Source organism: Tyto alba, unplaced genomic scaffold (genome assembly GCF_018691265.1).
Source record: "Tyto alba isolate M040663 unplaced genomic scaffold, T.alba_DEE_v4.0 Super-Scaffold_37, whole genome shotgun sequence".
Lineage (NCBI taxonomy): Eukaryota > Metazoa > Chordata > Aves > Strigiformes > Tytonidae > Tyto > Tyto alba.
This window is the reverse complement of record NW_024881312.1, coordinates 93,698-114,398: the sequence shown is the minus strand read 5'-3', so window position 1 is coordinate 114,398 and position 20,701 is coordinate 93,698. Positions and strand designations below refer to the sequence as shown.

Genomic DNA, 20,701 nt, shown 5'->3' with positions numbered 1-20,701 from the left:
GGGAGCAGGGGCTTCCCTGGGAAAACACTGGGGTGCAAGGGTGTTTTCTGGGGTTGTACTGGGCTACACTGGGGTGCACTGGGATGTCCTGGAGTGTCATGTCCATGGAGGGGAGGGTCTGGGTCCAACAGAACTCATGGTGCCCACCTCAGCTCTCTTCACTTTCCCGAATTTGAGAAACTGCACCTGTAGAGAGACCATGAGACCTCACTGGTCACTGGGATGTCCCCAGTCCCAGCAAGGGATGGGAGAACAAAATTGTCCTCCTGTTGTCCAGACCGTGCGCCCTCTAAGTCCACCACACTACTTACCTCTCTCTCATAATTTTCACCTTCTTTCACGAATGCCTAGGGAAGAAGAGGAAAGATGTTATCTAGATTGGACCTTGGAGGGGCGGTGGGTGGGTCACAGGTGTACCCCCATCCACCCAGGCTGGGGAGAGAGACAAGGATAGCAAGGGGAATACCGGGCCTCTAAAGAGGGTGGGGATGGAGGCGAACCAAAGGTAGGGCACTGGGCAGAATTATCAGATTTCAAGAGACTGGGCTGGGGGTTGTTGATGTGACAGGACTGCATGGGATGCAAATGTGGGGAAATGATTACAAATGGAAGGGACATAGGGTCTTCAAGCGTGGTAGTTGGTGGGGACAGAAGGAAGAGGATTACAGAGGACCAAACTGATGTGATTAGGAGAGTGTCTGGGAGTGGGGGGTTCAAGGAAGAGGATATGGGGACACTACCACAGTGGAAAGGATGTAAGGCAAAGGACTGAGGGGAGAGATGGAAAGAAAGGTAGTGGGAGCAGCAAAAGGGAGGGATTTGTTGACCCTTGGTTGGACGAGGAGGATATCCTTTGGAGAGATGTCTGAGGGGAAAGAAAGGATGGGATGGGGATGTGCAAAAGAGAGAGAGATGGGGGCACCAAGACAAGAAAATGGTCTGGGCCCTCAGAGGATTTTGTAGTGGACCCTCTCAGGGAATGGAGAGGACTGGTCATTCAGTGAAGAACACGGGTTCGACACAAAAAGATTAACTGCGGGGAAGTAGGGGAACAGATGTAATTGTGGGAGGGACAAAGCTGAATGCCCAGGGCTGGAGGTGCAAAAGAGCATGGAGGAGCCCCTGGGGGGAAAGGGAAAAGCCAAAGCCAGGGGTTTCGTGCTCACCACTACAATTCTGTTCCTGCAGCCCAGACCCATTCCCACCCACGAGCCCCTCCTCGTGGTATTGGGGACTCACCTGAGCATCTTCCGGAGTGCACAGCAGGATGGTGAAGAGCAGGGCCACGCTGAGCATTGCGACCTTCATCTTCCTCTGTGGTGCGGTGAGTGTTGGGTGAAGATGGAGAAGGTGAGGGGCAGATTTATTCCATCCATGACTCCTCCTTTTTCCTCCCGAGAGCCCCCAGGGCAAAGCCAGGCTTGGCAGAGACACCAGCCCTGGCAACAAGCCCAGCCCAGGCACAGAGTCACCCCCGCCTCCGGCACGGATCCGGACACCTTCCTCAGCATCAGTCCAGCTTCCTGCACGGGGCAGCTGCTCATGGATGGGCCCTGGCATCTGGGGGTTGTTAGGGAGAGCCACAGAGCACCCCTAACAGCCGAACACCCTACGGTGATGCCCCACTCTTCCAACATTAAACCATCATCCAGCTTCCTCCCACAGCCAGATCTCTGCATCTTCCAGTGCCCCTCACCTCTCATCACTGCCATCTGCCAGTGCTGCCCACCTCCCAGGGCAATCTTTCTCTCCAGGACTCCACCAGAGGTGATGCCAGCCTCAAATTAGGAGACTCGCAGAGTGATCTTGAACTGTTTTCCATCCCCTTGGGTAAAGCTGGGGCTGGGACTGACCCCTATTCTCAGAGCACCAGGGACCAAGGATTAGGGAACTCTGGAAAGTGGGAGGACAGCTGGGCACATGGGAACAGCAAGGTGACTGGGATCTTCAGTCACTGGAGGCACTGGGGAGCACTTGTGAGTACTGGGCACTGGGAGACAAGGCTTTGGCTTGGGGGCAGTGCTGGGGTGGTCACGGTGCCCAGCTCCAGCCCACCCCATCCCCTTTGCACTGCGGGCTTCAAACGGATCCAGCCTGCAGCCACGGCCTCCCCAGGGCGGAGAGCAGAGGGGAATATCCCCTGCCCCTGCCCCTGCCCCTGCCCGCGGCCACCGTGCCCTCCCAGACAGCCTGGGTCCCACTCTGCAGAGCTGTCCCCGGACGGTGGGTGCCGGTGACTCTGTGCCTCTGGCTCCAGCCCCATCCTGGCTGGGACTCGGACACAGCTCACCCGAGGGCCTTGACCCCACCGAGTGTCCCTTCAATGCTCTCGTCCTTGGCCCAGCCAGCTCTGTCCCCGAGCAGGATGTGGCCGTCCAGAGGGACGCGATGAAGTGGGTGCTTGTCCCCGGGCAGCCACTCACAGCTAATTGATGGGACAGAGCCGCCCTGGCGAGAGGAGGGAGGTTTGTCCCCGCAGCATCTCTGATAAGCCGTGTTTGCCCCGAGCCTGTGGCACAAGGAGCCCGTTCAGACAGCTTGGGGCTTGCTGACAGAACAGAACTTAGAGCTGCCCGGGTGATGGGGCTGCCTCCCCAGGGCCACCGCGTCCCTTTCCCTCTCCCCACCTCGCCTGCCCTGCAGCTATCCCGGCCTTTCCAGGGTGGTTTCCTTTGCAGCACCCCCGGCCCAAGCATCACCGTCCTGGTGGCGCTGGGCAGTGTCCTCTGGCCAGGCTCGGGCAGGGGCAGGGGGGGCTTGTACACGAGGGGTTCATTACTCCACGCTGAGTGGGGAGAGCCGCTGGGTGAAGCTGCTGTCCTGGCTTGCACCAGCCCGGCACGACCTTTCCCATCCACCCGGCACCGGTGCGCTGGTTCTGTCTGGTGATGACACTCACCCGACCTGCCACCACCGCTCTCTTCGAGGATGCAGGTGCCTCAGGAAGCAAAGGAAGAGCGGGGTCCCTGTTAGCAGGGACATACCCATGATGGAGACAGGCAGAGTTGGATCAACAAGCTCAGGCAGCCCTGTTTTACCTCCCTGTAGATGCACACAGCTATCACAAGAGACAGATTGCAGGGCAGATATTTATTTATTTCTGCATACCAAGAAGAGGGCATTTTTCCTGGTGGTGTGAGCTAGAACTGGAAGGAGATCGGGCCAGTAAGGTCAGTGTCGGGAGGTGCAGCATGTAATTATTTGTGTCTTTCAATTGCTGACGGTCAGAAGTAACCGCAGGTAATGACCAGCAAATGCAGCGGCCGCACTGAGCGACAGCAGCACTGAAGGCATTGGGCTCGTTGCCTCTGCTGAGTGCCTGGGACATCCACTTTATGACAGCAGAGCCACGAACACTTTCTAAGGCTGGCGTGTTCCTCCGTAAGCTCATCCTCTGTTTGCTATGTGCCACAGTAATTCAAGCTGCCACGCTGTGCTTCCCAATCACCATTCACTTTCACAACCTTCCAGCAGTCCGTTTCACACGTCTGAAAGTAAAATAGTTCTCTGGTCTAGTCCTCTGCCTAGGAGGGTGTGAGGGTCATTTATTTTTGTGAGGCACAAGCTGGGAATCAAAGGCTGGTGGCAACAATCTGGTTCAGGTTTTGAAGTCAGTGGGAGGTTTGCCTGAGTTTCGGTGAATCCAAGGTGTCACTGGGTTTGTTCCCGTGGTGAGTCAGACTCCTGTCACGGCTTCAACGAAATAAAAGTACACTGATAAGTCTTTCTCAAGATACGTAAATGGCTCAGATTCTTCTCTGACATTATATGTCATTTTAAATTCCTCTGGTTATATCTTTACAGGATATAAACGATATATCTTTATGGGACACTAGCTATAAAGAAGAGATCTGTTGTGGATCAGCTGTGAAAATAATTTAGGCAACTGACTTGAATATTTGCTTTGGAAATTGCCAAAGAGCAAAATCCACGGGAAGATTTTCTTCTTGACTGCTTCTGCTTTGTGTGCCATATATTAGAGAGTTAAGTAACGGTGCTGAATTATTTATCATATTTAAATAAACTGTGATGTTATTTGTTTTCTGAACTTATTTTGAAAAGAATTGATGAATTGTATGCACTGTCATTACTGAGGGTTTATTGACTTGGGAGAGGTCAAGGCCGCCTTTGAGATAAGTGCAAATCAGGTGAATGGCATTTGATAGCCACTTAACATTAAAGGTGCTATTCAGGACAATCCCACCTACTGGTTGTATCACATCTATATGGACACGCTCCTTTCTTTTGTGACAGTAGCATATTCAAAAAATAAAATGTCATGAGTTTGCTGGTTTGAGAATGAGGCATCTTTGTTTTTGACAATGAGATGCATCTCCCCTGCTGCGTTGTAGGAAACCCAGGGATGGAGACAGGGAGGGAGACCAATGAAGGCAGCCAGGAAAGGGGAGGAGAAGGATGGGGGCAGAGAGGGAGGGGGAGAGGCAGCTCTGCAGCACTGGCCGGCGCTGTCAGTGGGGACAGACAGACAGTGCGGGCCCTTTTTGCTACACATTTATGTCTTGCTTCCCATCTCTGAGAGCCCTCCAGTTCCAAGTGTCCCATAGTACCCGCAGAGTGTGAGGGGAAGGACAGGATTTGGCGGGGAGTCTCTGTCCTTCTCTACTACCTTTGGCTGGGACAGAGTTAACGGCAGAGTTGACCAGAGCGTGTTAGAGGGAACTAAGAATTTCTGTGATAGCTGTTTAACAGTTGCTGCTCATGATATTGAATTATCTGGGCTCAACATTAGTTTATCTGATCGGTGCAATGCTCCCTTTTCTTTGTACATGTTAAAGGCTGGGTTTGGCTTTTGCATTTTGCTGTGCTCTGTAGTGCTTGGTGGTGTTTTGCCTGGGAGGTGTACTGTAAAAGCACAGGCCTTGAGCTTAATCTGGGATTGGACCTCTGCACTGATGCCATTACTCTGTGAATCATCGCATGGTGACAATTAACAATTACACTTTTTCCTGTTCCTACTCCAAGAGTTTTTCAGTTAAGGAAGCAGAGAACGGCACCTTCACCACCTTCTTCTATGTGTCAGCTATTTACTCCCTCATTATAATAACTCTTCAGTATGTTGAACATCCATGGGGAACCAAAACACTCCTATTAGTACTTCTCCAGAATTTTTTTCAGCTTTTTCTAGCATTAACCAGCCATGTAGGAATATCACTAATATATATTAATATTTTTAATATATATTAAAGGTAAGTCAGGGACAGGAGACATTATTATAGAGATCTGCTACACACCACTCGACCAGGGAGACCACCGGATGAGGCTGTCTATAGACAGATAGGAGCAGCCTCACATTCACTAGCCCTGGTCCTCATGGGACACTTCAACCACACTGATATCTGTTTGAGGGACAACACTGCAGTTCATAAGCAATTCAACAGGTTCTTGGAATACACTGATGATAAATTCCTTTTCCAAGTGATAGAGGAACCATCAAGGAGAGGGGCTATGCTGGACCTTGTTCTCACCAACAAGGAGGGGCTGATGGGGAGTGTGAAGATTAAGGGCAGCCTTGGCTGCAGTGACCAATAGATGGTGGAACTCAAGATCCTTAGGGCAGGAAGGAGGATGCGCAGCAAGCTCAGTACCCTGGACTTCAGGAGAGCAGCCTTTGACCTCCTCGGGGATCTGCTCGGTAAGGTAACATGGGATAAAGCCCTGGAGAGAAGAGGAGCCCAAGAAAGCTGGTTGATATTTGACGATCACCTCCTCCAAGCTCAGGGGAGATGCATCCCAACAAGGAGGAAGTCAGGTAAGAACAGCAGGAGGCTGAGTGGAAGAACAAGGAGCTTTTGGACGCAAAAAGGAATCCTACAGAGTGTAGAAGCAAGGTTGGGTAGCCTGGGAGGGTTACAGAGAAAGTGTCTGCGTAGGCAGGGATAAGGTTAGGAAGGCCAAAGCCCTGATAGAATTAAATCTGTCCAGGGATATCAATGCTAACAACTAAAGCTCTTACAGCTACATCGGTTATAGAAGGAAGACTAGGGAAACTGTGGGCCCTTTATGAAAGGAAACAGGAGACCTGGTTGCCCAGGATATCAAGAAGGCAGAGATACTCAAGAACTTCTTTGCCTCCTTCTTCACTGGCAAGGGCTCCAGTCACACCACTGAAGTCACAGAAGGCAAAAGGGCGGTAGGGAGAATGAAGAACCACCCACTGTAGAAGAAAATCGGGTTCAAGATCATGTAAGGAACAAGTATGTGAGACTTGCTGAGATGCACCTGCGGGTCCTGATGGAAGTGGCAGATGAAGTGACTAAGTCACTATCCATCATATTTGAAAACTCATGACAGTCCGGCGAAGTTCCCACTGTCTGGAAAAGGGGAAACATAACCCATTTTAAAAAGGAAATAAAAGAAGACCCGCGGAAGTGCAGGCCAGTCAGTCTCACTTCTGTGCCCTTTAGTGTCATGGACCAAATCATCCTGGAAGCTACCCCAGGGCACATGGAAAATAAGAAGGTGATTTGTGACAGCCAACATGAGTTCACTAAGGGAAAATTGTGACTGACAAATCTGGGGGCCTTCTAAGACGGGGCTGCAGTGCTCGTGGATAAGGGAAGAGCAATTGACATCATCTACCTGCACTTGTACAAAGCATTTGCCACTGTTCCACATGACATCCTTGTCTCGAAGTTGGAGCGACATGGATTTGATGGACAAACCACTTGATGGATAAGAAATTGGCTGGATGGTCACACTCGAAGACTTGCAGTCAACAGCTCTATGTCCAAGTGGAGAGCAGTGACAAGTGACATTCCTCAGGGGTCGATGCTGGGACAGGCGCTGTTTAACATCTTTGTTGGTGACATGGACAGTGGGATCGATGCACCCTCCGATGGCCCCGAGTTGTGTGGTGTGGTAGACACACTGGAGGGAAGGGATGCCATCCAGAAGGATCTGGACAGGCTGGAGAGGTGGCCATATGCAAACCTCGAGAAGTTCAACGAGGCCAAGGGCAAGGTACTGCACAAATCCAGGCTGGGAGAGGAGTGGATTGAAAGCAGCCCTTCAGAGAAGGACTTGTGGGTAGTAGTGGCTGGAAAACTGACTGTGAGACAGCAATGTGTGCTGGCAGCCCAGAAAGACAACCATACCCTGGGCTGCACCAAGAGAAGTGTTGCCAGCAGGTCAAGGGAGGGGATTCTCCCCCTCTACTCCTCTCTGGTGAGACCCCACCATCAGGACTGGTGTCCAGCTCTGGGGCCCTCAACATCAGAAGGACACAGACCTGCTCAAGCAGGTGCAGAGGAGGCCACGAAGATGATCAGGGACCTGCAGTACCTCCCTTGTGAGGACAGGCTGAGAGAGCTGAGGGTGTTCATCCTGGAGAAGAGAAGACTCAGGGGAGAACTTACAGTGGCCTTCCAGTAGTTAAAGAGGGACTACAGGAAAGATGGGGAGGGACCCTTTATCAGCGGTTGTAGGGATAGGACAAGGGGTGACCGTTTTAAACTGAAAGAGGACAGATTTAAATTAGATGTTAAGAAGAAATTCTTTACTGTGAGGGTGATAAGGCACTGGAACGGGTTGCCCAGAGTAGTGGCTGCACTGTCCCTGGAAGTGTTCAAGGCCAACTTGGATGAGGCTGTGAGCAACCTGGTCAAGTGGAAGGTGTCCCTGCCTGTGGCAGGGCGCGTAGGAACTAGATGATCTTTAAGGTCCCTTCCAGCACAGACCATTCTAGGATTCTATGGTTGTCATCATGGTGTTGCTCTCACTGGGGTTGTCAGAGGTGGGAGCATGCCAATTGCTCTCTTTATCTTCTCCATGAGTCCTGACATTCCCTTCCTGCCTCTTCCCAGACCCCTGTCTCTCCCTGTCTGCCCTGGGAATCTCAGCTCTTTCCCTCTTTACCTGCCTGTTCCATGCACACTCTTCAGGAGTTTTTCTCCTACCAGCTTGTCACCAGGGCTGGGCAAGCAGCTCTATGGGGCTGTGTGTGTGCACGTGTGTGAACATAGGATTTTCCCATGCAAAGTGCATCTCTGCTCTCCACTCTTTACTCTCTAAATAAAACCTTATTGAAAGTGAACACCATTTGGACTCGGTAGTATTTTGGACAGTGGAGGGAATAAACCTCTGTCCATCATACCCCACAACCAGGCTGCGCAGATGTGATGGGCACCAATTTGGTTTCTTCTCTCTGTGGCCACCTCCCATTCCTTCCAGCTCATGTTTTGCTTCTCCCCACCTCCTCATCTCATGGGCCATGTTGTGACAGGTGCTCGTTCTTTCAGGACATCTCACCGCATGCATGGACAATGGAAAGATATCTACTTTGGTCTGCCACAAGCTCTGCTTTTACCTGGGAGGCCTTTGTCGCAGCAGCAGCTGCTGTGCTGTGGACAACCTCAGAGCTACTCCGATGATTGAGGAGAGGGAGTTGCAGCTCCCTGTTTTCACAGACAGTGTTGTGCATAGGAAGCACTGCCAAACCCCCCCAAAACATACATGACCAACTGCTTCCATTTTTCCTTATAGCGTTAGCAGCAGTATCATCATGGCACTATTGCAGATTTTCTTGCTGAACCCATAGGACCAGCAAGGTTGAGCTCTGACACACTTTCCAGGATCTATCCCTGCCTTTCCACTGAGGGTGATTTTCAAGTGCAGGTGCGAGTGAAAAGACCTCTGAGCAACTGCATTATATTTATTCTGCAGGAGACACAAGGGGGATGTGGAAAGACCATGAGGAGGTGGTGGTGTGTGTGGCTGCTGATAGTCAGTTCTTTCTTACTGCAGTGCAGGGTTGCAAATTCACTCCATCATTCTATTGTGTTTTCAGGCCAGGAAGTGATGTTCTTTCTCACTGTACCATTGACATGAGAGTCGTTCATCCCTGCGCACACATGCAGACACTTGTCTACAATGAATTTCACATACCGTGTGATGGCATAGTCATTCGGTGTTAGTAAGTCTCAGGCAGATGCCAGTGCAGACCCCCTGTATAACTACCCTTCACGGTGAGAACTGAGCTTTCTGCCCTTCTTTCTTTTATTTTCTTTCTCCATCTCTCCCTCCCTCTCTCTCTCCTTCCCTTTTTCCCTTCTTCCCTGATTCTCTCCAAATGTTGCTCCAGAATGGTGAGGAGTCCAGCCCATCCAGCAGACCACTACAGACTTGGTGGGGAACCAGATGGTGGAAGCCGGGCGGGCTGCCAAGGAGGAATTTGGAAACACATCCCAGGGAAGTAGACATTTTTTAGGAAAGCAAAAGTTTGTTTAGGCTTGGCTCTTGTAGGGGACATCAAGAGCAAGATGATGAGCTTCTACTTATTCCTTAACGCGGAAAGAATGAATAACTAAAATGTGGGCTAGCTGCTCAAATTAATGGATAACCTACTAACAGTAGATCCAGATAAGTCTGAGGAACTCAAGGCCTCCTTTGCTTTAGTCACCAACAATGTATTCCAGGTCTTTGTGTGTAGGGTCAAGTCTCCAGAGGAGAAAAACAAGCAGCAGTGAGTAAGAGTGGGGTCAGGGATTACTTGCATGGACTCAGCCCATGCATGTCTGTGGGGGGTGAAAAGGCTGCATGGGAGCACGTTGAGACCTGGCTGCTCTCACAGCAAGGCCATTGTCTGTCCCCTTTGGAAGGTCATGGTCATGGGAGAGTGAGTGATGGTGAATGGAGGAGAGGAAACATTGCACCCATGTTTGAGGAAGGGCAGAAGTTCAACTCAGGGAACCACCCCCTTTGGTGAGAGTGTGCCATTAAATGACAATGAGTGACAATTCTAGTCACCTAAGAGAGCAGGTGACTGAGAATGGTCAGTGTGTATTTATCAAGGGTGAATCATGCCTCACCAGACTGATTGACTTTATGATAAACTACTTGTATTTGTGAATAAGATGAGAAAAGTGGATGCCATTTACTTCAGCATAGGAGGAATTTTGACATGGTGTCCCTCAATATTCTTGTATCCAAGTTAGGACAGTAGAGTCTGCATGGGTAGACAATCAGATGGGTGAAACACGGATTGGGTGATTGGGCTGAGAGACTAGTATTGAAGAAATCATACCTTCCTGAAGGCCAGAGACAAGTTGGGCAGCACTGGAATCTTTCCTGCACCTTGTACAGTTGATAAGTCTTGGCTGTCCAGTATCCAGTCCAGACTTAAGTGTCTAAAATAACTGGCTCCCAGGACTATTATTCTACTTGCTGGCCGCTCTGGTGGTGTGAGTTAACCCTGGTGAGCATCTAAGCACCACACAGCCACTCTCTCAATTCCCCCCACTCTTTCTGGGATGGGGGAAGAGGAAAAGAAGAATAAAAGCAAGGAAAACTTGGGTTTGAGATTTTTTAAGAAAATGTTTAATAAGTGGAAGAAGAGAGAAAGAAAAGAAAACAGAACATCTGATGCAACGGCAATAACTCACTACCTCCCATGGGTAGACCAACGCCCAGCCAGTACCTGAGAAAGGTATCTAAGCTCCCTAAAGCTCTCTCTTTAAGGAAACTTTTATTACTGAATATGATGTAATGTGGTATAGATTATCTCTCTGGTTAGTTTGGCTTATGTGCCTGGTTGTGTCCCCTCCAAAAGTATTGCACCTCCCCAGTCTATTCACTGGGAGGTAGTCTGAGAAACAGAGAAGGCTGTCACACTGTTCAGCCAGAGCTAGAACATTGGTGGGTTATCAATACAACAAATCTAGAAGATAGCACCATATGAGTGGTTGTGAAGAAAATTCACTCTATCCTAGCCAGAGCAGACATATCTGGCTTGATGTTCACTAGTGGTTACCCACACTGACATGCACACCAACGAAGAGGAGAGGAGAGGAGAGGAGAGGAGAGGAGAGGAGAGGAGAGGAGAGGAGAGGAGAGGAGAGGAGAGGAGAGGAGAGGAGAGGAGAGGAGAGGAGAGGAGAGGAGAGGAGAGGAGAGGAGAGGAGAGGAGAGGAGAGGAGAGGAGAGGAGAGGAGAGGAGAGGAGAGGAGAGGAGAGGAGAGGAGAGGAGAGGAGAGGAGAGGAGAGGAGAGGAGAGGAGAGGAGAGGAGAGGAGAGGAGAGGAGAGGAGAGGAGAGGAGAGGAGAGGAGAGGAGAGGAGAGGAGAGGAGAGGAGAGGAGAGGAGAGGAGAGGAGAGGAGAGGAGAGAGGAGAGGATGCTGGCTGGGTCTCTATAGCTTTAGCTAACTGCCTTCAAGAAGTCATCTTAAACTCCGATGTATCAATAATGAGAACAGGCAGTTAGAAAACAGGTCATACAAACATTCACATTAGCCAAGTGAAAAACACAAGATGCTTTTTTTCAAAAGAACACTTGACTTCACAGAGACATGCAGTCTTAAGAGCATGATTTCTTTTCTTCTTGTTAAAAAAAAGAAAACAAACAAACAAACAAAAAAAAAACCACAACTTTTTTTTCTACTATTCCTGCCTATTTCTTTAAATTTTACCTTTGGACTTCTAGAGGTGCTATTCAAAATCTCCAAAATAAAATCCATGTTTATGTGAGAGAACAGTACCCATTATCTATTTCCTAATCTCCCAATTTATGCATGAAATGCATCGGAAAATGAAATACTTTCATTTCCTGAAGTACTGTTATATATTTGCTTTTGTTGTACACAATTTTTTATCCAAAAGCAACCGTTTATAGTCCAGTTTTCCACAATCATCACTGCTGGCTTGTTTAAAGCTCCCCCCAAGCATACAGCGTATTCTTCTTAACTCCCAAATACGTCAGTGCTCCACAAGCTCACACACAATGCGCGGGTTGGACGACCAGCTCTGTTTGTGGGAATCTGCTGGAGTATTCCTTACATAGTGAATGTCTCACCAGCAACAGTTCTCCAAGCTGAACAAAACCCGCTCTTCTGAGCCCAGCCAAGCCACACAGATGCCAGCAGTTGCTTTTGGCAGTGACTGTGCTGCCACGGTGTCTCAGCATTTCAAAGCATGATAAAAGGAAGTTACCGGTGTCAGAAGCCACGACGCAGGAACACACTCCTCAGTCCATGATGCTGCAGGAGACGGTGGGTAGCTCTGTTCCTCTGTCAGTTCCCCTGAAAACCACCTGGATGTGGTTCTCCAGACACTTCTCTGCCAGTCTTGTTCTTACATGGTTATAAGTCAGTTAGTGAACAATCCCAGGAGAGAAGACAGCAGTGCTAGTGCTATCAGTCCTCCTCCCCAGACACCCACAGTATTATTAACAACTTTAGAAAGACTGTCAGAATAATGGAAATTTGCATGATTAGCAGGAAAGTAAAGGAAACTTTTTTTTTTTTGACTGATCGCTACTTCAGATCTGACCAAAAGTTAAAACATGTTGTTAAGGGCATTGTCCAAATGTCTCTTAAACACTGACAGGCTTGGGGCATCAACCACCTTTCTAGGAAGCCTGGTCCAATGTTTGACCACCCTCTTGGTAAAGAAATGCTTCTTAATGGCAAGTCTGAACCTCCCCTGAGGCAGCTTTGAACTGTTCTCAGGCATACTGCTCCTGGGTCCCAGGGAGCAGAGATCAGCACCTCCCTCTCCATGTCCCCTCCTCAAGAAGCTGCGGAGAGCAATGAGGTCGCCCCTGAGCCTCTTTTTCTCCAAACCAGACAAACCCAAAGTCCTCAGGTCACTCCTCATAGCACACTCCTTCCAGCCCTGTCACCGGCTTTGTTGACCTTCTCTGGCTGCATTCAAGGACCTTCACGTTCTTCTTAAAATGTGCGACCCAGAACTGCACGCAGTAGTCAAGGTGAGGCCACGTAAATACTAAATACAATGGGGTAATCACCTCTTTTGATGAGTTCGCTATACTGTGTTTAATGCACTTCAGAATGAGGTTTGCCCTCTTGGCGGTCAGGGCACACTGCTGGCTCATATTGAGCCTGCTGCCTTCCTAATAATACATTGGTTTGGGCTGATATTTGATTCCTCATTGATCCAGGATCTACTTAACGGGACTCTCTTTCCTTACTGCATCAATTTGCCAGCTGTTCTCAAACCAACGCTCACAAATCTCTCCTCCATGTTAACTATTCATCAAATCCTGTAACCACCGACTCCAGCTCTTCTTTATATGACATAGAAGAACTTAATAGTCCAGGCCCAAATTTTGGTTGTCTTCTTTTTTTCATCTGTTTCTTTAGAACAATGCTTTATATATATAAATGCTTCAAATATATAAACCCACGATATATATTGTAATGTAATGAGGTAGTGGCATTTTACTGGAGATTTTGGGTTTACTAAGTTTATTAATCAGTAGTGTGGGTGATAGTCATGTTTTACCTGAATGTTTGAACTGTACAAGAATCCTGCGTAAAACCACATTTGGGTGCCCCAATTTGACCGGGACACCTCGCACGCATGAATAAATAATTGCCCTTGTAATTCTGTACTTTGTATCCTGGAATCTTGCCTAGGTCAGTTTGAATTTTTGTGACGCCCTTCAACACCATCATCATCAGCCTAGGTCAACGTGATCATTGAGCAGAATGCAGATGTTCAGAGCAGACACAATGAATCATCTTCTTGTCCCTGAGCAGCCACTCAGAGCTAATTGCAGGGACAGAGCTCCCCTGTCCAGAGGAGGGATGTTTGTCCCCACAGCATCTCTGATAAGCCATGTTTGCCCAGGCCCTACAGAACAAGGAGCCTGTTGAGGGAGCTTGGAGAGAGTCTGTGGCTGTGAAAGTTGAACCAGCCCGGATGCCTGGGTACCATTGCGGTTTCCTTCACCGCCTATCCTTGGCAGCATCCTCTGACCAGTGTGGGGCAGGGGGAGCTGTGGGAGCCTGGGAACTGGCCAAGCCAAAGAATGACATGAATTCGTGCCTGTTTACAAGCATTGTCACCTCATCATGCACAAGAATCAACTGCAGTGTCAACAGAGCCTTAAAGCATGGCGGTCAGCCTGAGTCCTTTCCATGGGACAAGCAATGCTGCCCACATCCCATGCTAAGGGAAAGGGGAAGGACATTGAGAGCACCCTGATAGTCTTGGTCAATCTTGGGCCATTTTCAGCTCAGGACAAAGATCTCTTTCTCTTGTGCCTTTCTGAAAGGTAACCACTGAGGCACATCTCTTCAACCCCATTCATCTCTCCTGGACAAGATAGTTTGGCCATGGTGTCCCATTAGGTGAGGGGACAGAGGTTGCCGGTCCCAAAGAACCACTCCAACCCCCCATCTCTATTCGGGTCACCTATCTACTGGTCCCTTGAGGGAACTGAAAATCAGAAGGGACCATGTGTAAACACCAGAAAATCTATCAACTGCTCCGAGCAATGGCAACATTGAATGCATTGAACTGAGTGCCATGCTGAGGTCCTCTGAGGTCAACATTAGGAAAGCAAAGCCATGAATGTTTTGACAAGTTTTTGTCTTCCTCTTTAGACTCTTCTTCTCCTGAAGTGCCATAGTCCTCATCACTTGGTCTTCTCTAAAATGACAAAAATAACTAAAATAATCCTCTGCGAGGACAATTCCACAAGGCTGGTGGGGAAAACCTGACTTGGGTTTTGAAGCCCATGGGAGGTTTCAGGGGAAGTGAGATGTCACCCTGGTTTTGTCTCTGTCATGATACAGGCTCCTGTCACGGCTTCAAAGAAAGCCTGCCTGGTTTGATCCGGATGGAAAGAAATGAATAAAGAACAACTGTACGTGGCTTCTGAGAGCTGAAAATGGCCAGGATTCTCCAGTGAAACACTAAAGGTCATTTCTAAAGACTACCCATCACAGGATGGGTGCTTGTTCTTTATGAGAGACTTGGTATAAAAAAGAGTGCTGTTGTGGGACGGTTGTGAGAAGATGTCAAACACTCTTGAATATTTGCTTCAGAGATCATTCAAAGCAGAGGTAGTCAACTGGAAGATCTGCCTTGTGAATCAGTTGCTAGAAAGCTGAGCCACAAAGTGCTAAGTTATAAATTGCATTTCAGTGGGCTGTGACAAAGCTCTGAAGCCCCTCGGAGAGGATTTAAGTCATTGCATGCATGTAGAAGGTTAACTCCAGCGGGCAGCTCAGCCCAACCAGCTGCTCACTTGCTCTCTGCAGTGAGTTCAATTCTCCCTCCATCTCCTCATCCTCTCCATTCCCCCCTTACTCTCCCTACATCTCTTTTCCTCCCCATCTCTCCCTGTTTCCTTTCTTCCTTCTCTTCATCCTTCATCCCTCCGTCCGTCACCTTCTCACCCTCCTGAGTCACTCAGTCACTAAAACCCACAAACATCAACATGAGCACCACAAATGGACTAGCAATCATTCTATCATTGTTAAATTGACCCAAGTTTTTCTCCACTTTGGACCTTCTCTGTGGGTTCCTTCTGAGCAGTAACAGAGCATCTAAGGGAAGGCCACCACACAGGAGCAGATGTGCCTCCTCCTACAGCTTCATGCCCAACTGGGATATCACCTGCAAGGACCTGTCCTTTCAGGAGCTGCATGTCACTGATTATCACCTCAATCAACAACACCAGGGACTGAGAGCCATCTTGGGGAGGATGGTCCTGAATATGGGAAGGGTGAGAGGTGGAGAACCAGTGGACAGGGACTAAATGACTTAGTGGGGGCAGGGATGGGGGGCTCCTGGCCCGGCTGATGGTTACATGTGGTCACTTCTGATTATCAGCTGCCTCTAGAGACTGGTAGGTAGGTGACACCTTCAAGCAGGGCACAGAGGTTCTCTGCTCTTAGGCTTCCAGACACCCCAGAGCCCCCAGTGACCCCTATTGCCACCTGTGTCATACGACACTCTCTGAGTGTGACTCCAACATCACCTAACACCCCCCCCGCAACTCCAGTGCTCCCAGAGCTCCTCCCTCAGTCCATTCACCTGCCCCAGTGCCCTCCCATACCACTCCCCGGTTCCCCTTGTCTGCTTCAGTTCGCCCAGTGCTGCTTCCTTGCTCCCCCATCCTCCCCAGTGCTCCCAGCAATTCTCCTTTGTTCTCCCCACCTACCTCAGTGCTCCCAGTTCCACTGCCTCGTGCTCCCAGTCTGTCCCGGTGCTCCCCCTGCAATGCCCTAATGCCCCTCACCCTCCCTTGTGTTCCCAGTGTTGCTTCCTCATTGTCCCCCCCCCCCCCCCCGCAGTACTCCCAGTGCTGTTCCTTCGCTCCCCTACCTACCCCAGTGCTCCCAGTGCCACCCCCTCATTCCCCCCAATGCACCCCAGTATCCATAGTGCCGCTCTCTCATTCGCCCCATCTGCCCCAGTGCTCCCAGTGTTGCTCCCTAATTCCTCTCACCCTCCCCAGTGTTCCTAGTGCCACTCCCTTGCTCCCCTCACCCACTCCAGTGCCCTCAGTGCTGCTCTCTCGTTCCCTTCACTTCCCCCAGTGCCCCCCCCCCCCCCCAAGGACCTCAGTGCTCCCCAGTACTCCCCGGTGCCCCCCCTGCAGTGGGTTTACCTTGGCTGGCCTCCAGGCGCCCGCTCAACCACTCCACCTCCTCAGCAGGACGATGAGGGGGAAAAGTCAGATGAAAAAGAACTCATGAGTTGAGAGAAAGGCAGTTTAATAAAGAAAAGCAAAGACTGCATGCAGAAACAAAGGAAAATAAAAAGCATTATATTCTCTACTTCCCATCAGCAGGCAACGTCCAGCCACTGGGAAGCAGGTCATCAGTATGTGTAGCGGTTGCTCTGGAAGACAGTCACCTTAATAACTAACGGCCCCTCCTCTCCTCTTTTCTTTTAGCTATTATTGTTGAGCACGATGGCATATGGTACGGAATATTTCTTTGGTCAGTTTGTATCAGCTATTCTGGCTGTGTCCCCTCTCAAACTCTGGCCCACCCCCAGCATACTGGCCTTTGCGGGAGGAGGTTTGGAGAGACAGCTCTGATGCTGTAAATCACCTCCACGGCAGCTAATTCCCTCAGAGACTGGATACCACCCTCAGTGGTGGTCCACTTGTTTGGGAATCTGCAAGATCTTCCTTGAAGGGAATGCCTGTCCTTCACACTTCACAGAAGTCGACTCCAGAGGCTGAGGACTGATGTCCCTTTTCCAATCCCTTTGACCAGGACCTTACCCCTAGCAAGGGATCCCAGCTGCTGGGGTTCTTACCCTCTATTTCCTGACTGTTGGCCCCAATATCCAGTATCAGAGCAACCAGATGACAATTTGCCCTCCTGGATGATGGATAAAATCTTTTTCCGTATCTCAGAAGCTGACCTCAGCTTCCACTGTTCCTTCTTGAATATAGAGGCAACTGATACAGCTGAGGGTTGGGTCTCTGCTCGAGCAACAGTGTGTGCTTGTATGTCTTTAGGGTCAGAAACTCTCTCTTCTCCTCGAGGGTGATGAATGGTGCTGAACCGTGCTCAGTAGATGTAGGACAAGCCCCAGCACAGTGTGACAAGCTCTGTCTCTTTGGCATAGCCAGGGCCAGGGCACCCTTCTTCCAAAGACTCTGTCACTTCATTGGGATCCTGCACATGTTTGGGTTGAAGCCCCAGACCATCGGAGGTGACAACCGTTCTAGGTACCTGCCAACATTGTCCCACATACCTTCCCACCGACAACCACACTACCTTGGGGCATGTCACTGGGTGATATTTCTAAATACTTGGTTAACCATAGAAAACATTGAAAAAAATTCTGGAGAAGTACTAATAGGAGTGTTTTGGTTCCCCATGGATGTTCAACATACTGAAGAGTTATTATAATGAGGGAGTAAATACCTGACACATAGAAGGCTCACAGGCTTCAGTGGCAAAGACAACTGCCATAGCCAAGGGCACCAAACACCTGGGTTCTGTTGGTGCCTTCCAGCCTTGCCAGTGCCTTTTGCCATCCCCGCCAGAGGCTGATTGGACAATATCTGATACCTGCCTCTATTTCTTTGCAGGCTGTAGGCGCCCATTTCGCTTCCCCGCCTTGGTCTCACCCCAGCATTTCTGTATCTTCACTGACGTTTCCCACTACCGAGGAAAGCTCTACCACCTCAGAAACCACCCTGCCAGCAGCGAACCCAACCCGTGAGACTTTCTGTGGCCTTTCGCCTGACCAGAGAGAAGTAACCTCACCATGACCTTCTAAACCCTACATCTGCTGCTGTCCCATCACATGTTCAGGCAGAGTGGAGATGACAATCTATCCAAGCCCTCGTCCTGGATAAGGCCCGTGGGGTTACTGTGGCAGAGGAACTTTCCCAGCCGTGTTCCTGCTGCTGGCCTGTCACCTCCAGAGACAAAACTGACCTCACAGTCCCCTTCACAGCTGCACGCTTCCTGCTCGAGTTTGAGTTTCTGAGACACAACTGACCTCAGAATAACATAGTCATCCATCAACCCCATTATGGCCCAGGACCTGGCCAAATACAAGTATGCTTCTTTTATTAAAATTAACAAATATTTCTTCTATTATAATCTATGTTTCCTACTGACTATCTGAGTGCAGAAACATTCTTTACAGGAACTGCAATATTTATGTTGGCAGATTTTATATCTCCTGTGTGCATCTTTTTTTTGTTTTTCTTCTTCCTCAACCTATTCTGTCTTCAAAAATCTCTTTAGGGGAAAGATTACTTGAATTATAGAGTAGCTCAGGTTTCAAGGGAGCCCTGAACATCTTGTCCAACTTTCAAATTCAAGGCAGAGTAACTAGACGAGGTTGTTCTAGGTGTCCACCCAGCTTTGCACCATCCACAAAGGAGCTGAAAGTGCTCTCTGTCACATCATACAAGGGGATAATAAAGACATTCAACACTGTTGGCCTAAGTACTCATCACTCAGGGATGCCAATAGTGTCTGCTTGCACAGAGGACTTTACCACATTTGGGTTTGATCATCCAGACAACTTCCCATCCATCGTTACGCACATCCCTTCAGCCCAGACGCCACCAATCTGGCTATAAGGACACCACAGGAGACCATGCCAAAGGCCTTACAAAATTCCGTGTACACAGTATTCCCTTGTTTTCCCCACCAATTCTGGTTTAGCAAGGCCTTTCTTATCCTTCAAGTGCCTGGAAATGGCAGCAGGAGGATGTGTCCCATCACCTTCCGAGGGACTGAGGTAGGCTGACCAGCCTGTAATTCTCCCAATTCTCCTTCCTGCCCTTCCTGAAGATGGGTTTGACATCTGCCTTTTCCAAGGACCCCAGAACCTCTCTGATTGCTCTGTCAGTTTTGGGGCACAGGTCTAGAACGAGGGGTGTGACAGAGCAGACAGGAGCACTTGCAATGAGCCTGTCCAAGGCAGCTGAGGTGAATCTCACTGGGAAGGTGGGGTTGTTCCTGCAGTCACACACAGAAGTGTCAGGGCTCTGTCAGGGGCCCACAGCTGAGCTGGCCTCGGGCACTCCTCTTACACACAGGGCTGTTCAGAGACACGAGTCCTTCCCTTGCACACGCAGAGGCAGTGCACTGCAGGAGCCATAGTGTCTCTCTGAACTCCTGCTGCCACCCCCAGAGGCTGGGAGGCACCTCAGCCCTTGCGGTGCTCGCCCTGCTCTGCACCCGTGGGAGATGCCCCGAGGCACGAGGAAAGGACACAGGGACGGCGGTTCAGAGAATCACCTCCCAGTGCTGCATTCAGGGGGTTTCCCGGGGGATGTGACTCTCTACATGAAGTGACCTCAAGACACAGTCAGTGTCACAGGCCTTCATGGCACCCCCAGGAATAGCTGATGGCATTTGTGCTCACCGGGGTTCATCTCAGCTCACATACATGATGTGCAGGTTTACATCTCCTCCCTAAAATGCAAAGATGCCCTTCTGACCTAGACTTCTGATGTCCCTCCATAAAGGGATGAAGAACCTCTCTGAGCTGGGGTGAGAGGCCGGTGCTGAAAAAGGTGGCTGTGAGGGGCTACTCCATGATGATTGTCCTGGAACAGTGTCATGGTTTAACCCCAGCCAGCAACTAAGCCCCCCGCATCCACTTGGTCACTCCCCTGCGGTGGGATGGAGGAGAGAATCAGAAGGGTAAAAATAAGAAAACTAATGGCTTGAGAAAAAGGCAGTTTAATAGGTAAAGTAAAAGCTGCACATGCAAGTAAAGCAAAACAAGGAATTAATTCGCCACTTCCCATTGGAAGACAGGTGTTCACCACCTCTGAGAAAGCTGGGCTCCATCACACACAGCAATACGTAGGAAGACAAACACCATAACTCCGAATGTCCCTCTCTTCCTTCATCTTCCCCTAGCTTTATTGCTGAGCATGACATCATATGCTATGGAATACCTCTCTGGTCAGTTGGGGTCAGCTGTCCTGCCTGTGTCCCTTCCCAGATCCTTGTGCACCCTCAGTCTGCTCACTACTGGGGTGGGGTGAGGAGCAGCAAAGACCTTGGTGCTGTGTAATCACTGCTCAGCAGTAAAGAAAACGCCTGTGTAATCAACACGGTTTTCAGCACAAATCTAACCAGAGCCCCATACTAGCTACTAGGAAGAAAATTAACTCTATCCCAGTGTTTTGCCAAGTTGACGGGTTTAACACAAAGGACACAGGCACCAAGCTAAAGAAATAGCCTTATTTTACTTTAGTTTAAAGCAGCAGAAAGAACAAGCAAGGTAATGCACCTAGTCATTGCTACAGAAAGCTGGCTGTAGTGATTAAGAAAGATCCATCACCAATTGCCCTCCTACTTTACCATCCCCCCGACCCGTGCATCAGCTGGGGAGCCCCGTCCCAGCGAAGGGTCGCAGAGCCTTTCCCGGCAGCTGGGAAGTCCCACGCAGGGCGTCCGCTCGTAGGGGAGGTCTGCGTCTGTGCTGGGAGAGG

At 49.7% G+C, this 20,701-nt stretch overlaps 2 long non-coding RNA genes across 2 annotated transcripts in view; one reads left to right on the top strand and one right to left on the bottom strand.

Moving 5' to 3' along the window:
- Window positions 1-20,701, top strand: part of LOC122154292 — a 74,537-nt gene that overhangs the window by 1,351 nt on the left and 52,485 nt on the right. The gene's annotated exons all lie outside the window — the stretch shown is intronic.
- Window positions 148-1,338, bottom strand: LOC122154294. The gene is made up of 3 exons (XR_006166181.1): window positions 1,240-1,338; window positions 312-347; window positions 148-186 (listed from the first exon to the last, which is right to left on the bottom strand). It is a non-coding gene; the product is annotated as an uncharacterized LOC122154294 (long non-coding RNA).